This window comes from Pyrgilauda ruficollis, unplaced genomic scaffold, assembly GCF_017590135.1.
Source record: "Pyrgilauda ruficollis isolate IOZ18807 unplaced genomic scaffold, ASM1759013v1 scaffold1456, whole genome shotgun sequence".
In the NCBI taxonomy this organism is placed as follows: Eukaryota; Metazoa; Chordata; class Aves; order Passeriformes; family Passeridae; genus Pyrgilauda; species Pyrgilauda ruficollis.
In genome coordinates, this window is record NW_024513166.1 from 1 (window position 1) to 1,530 (window position 1,530).

Sequence of the window (1,530 nt, forward strand, 5' to 3'; positions counted from 1 at the left end):
GTGGGTTTTGGGGTACACAGTGGTTTTTGGGGTGCAGTGCCTGGTGTACACGGTGTTTGGTTTTGGGGTACACTCTGTTTTGGGGTGCAGGGCCTGGTGTACACGGTGACCGACGTGCCCGAGCTGCACCAGTGGATGCTGCAGCATTTTGGGGAGCACCCCCTGTTCGAGCCCCTGCCCCCCGCACAGCTGGTGAGGGCATGGGGGGCACCGGGGGAATTGGGGGGCGCTGGGAGGTACTGGGGGCACTGTGGGCAGCTGGGGGAGAATTGGGGGCACTGGGGGAATTGGGGGTACTGGGGGTGGCACTGGGGTTTGTGGAGTGGCACTGGGGGACTAACTGGGGATACTGCGAGTGTGGGGTGGCATTGGGGTTATGGGGTAACATTGGGGTTTCTGGTGGCACTGAGGGTTTCTCTTGGCACTGGGGGTGGCACCGGGGTTTGTGGTGGCACTGGGGCACAGCGGGCTCTCACTGCAGGGGCAGCGTGGGGCTCACTGGGGAGGTGCCCGCTGTCCTCGGGCTGGCCCTGACGCTGTCCCCGCCGTGTCCCCGCTGTGTCCCGCTGTCTATCCCGCTGTCCCGCTGTCTGTCCCGCTGTCCCGCTGTCTGTCCTGCTGTCCCGGTGTCCGTCCCGGTGTCCCCACTGTCCCGCTGTCTGTTCCGCTGTCCCGCTGTCCCGGCGTCTGTCCCGGTGTCTGTCCCGCTGTCCCGGTGTCTGTCCCGCTGTCCCGCTGTCTGTCCCGGTGTCTGTCCCGCTGTCCCGCTGTTGTCCCGCTGTCTGTCCCGTGTCCCAGGCCGCGGACCCGCTGCTGCCGCTGCTGCCGGCGGTGACCGAGGAGGGGCAGCGGGCGCGGCGGGCGGGGCGCCCCCCCTGCACCGCCGTGTTCCGCCGCCGCCCCGACCCCCCCCCGGCGCCGTGACCCCCCCGTGCCACCGCCCCTTTTGTAATAAAGTCACAAAATGTCCCCAAGGCTGCTCGGGGAGGGGGCGGGGGGGTCCCGGTGCCGGGAATGGCCCCAGCCCCGAGCCTGGCGCCGGTTCCTGCCTCAGTTTCCCCATCGCAGAAACCCCCGGGGGTGGCGGTGCCGCTCCCCCCACGCTCCGGGGGCTTTCCGGTCCTGCCGGGCGGGAATTCCCGGGAATCCGGTACTGGGGGGGTTGGGGGGAGCAGCGTGTGCCCCTCCGGGACCGGCCCCTCCCCGGGCTGGGGCTGCTGGGAGCGGCACCCCCAAAACACCCCCGGGGGGCCACGGCCGGTGTGGGGTCCGGGGGGGTCACCGGGGGGATTTGGGGTGTCGGGGATGTCACTGGGGGGGCTCAGCGGTTTGGGGGTGTCACCGGAGGGTGCCGGGGGTATCACCGGGGGGGTTGGGAATGTCACTGAGGATTTGGGGTGCCGGGGGTGTCACTGAGGGGGTTTGGTGTCACCGGGAGGAGTTTGGGGTGTCGGGGGTGTCACCGGGGGGTTCTGGGAGTGTCACCGGGGGATTTGGGGTTCCGGAGGGGTCACTGAGGCTTTGGGGTTT

The 1,530-nt window shown here is 69.6% G+C and overlaps 1 long non-coding RNA gene across 1 annotated transcript; it reads left to right on the plus strand.

Moving 5' to 3' along the window:
• The first annotated feature begins 6 nt into the window (after positions 1-6).
• LOC121349818 lies at positions 7-969 on the plus strand. The gene is made up of 2 exons (XR_005954603.1): positions 7-192; positions 799-969. It is a non-coding gene; the product is annotated as an uncharacterized LOC121349818 (long non-coding RNA).
• The last annotated feature ends 561 nt before the right edge of the window (positions 970-1,530 follow it).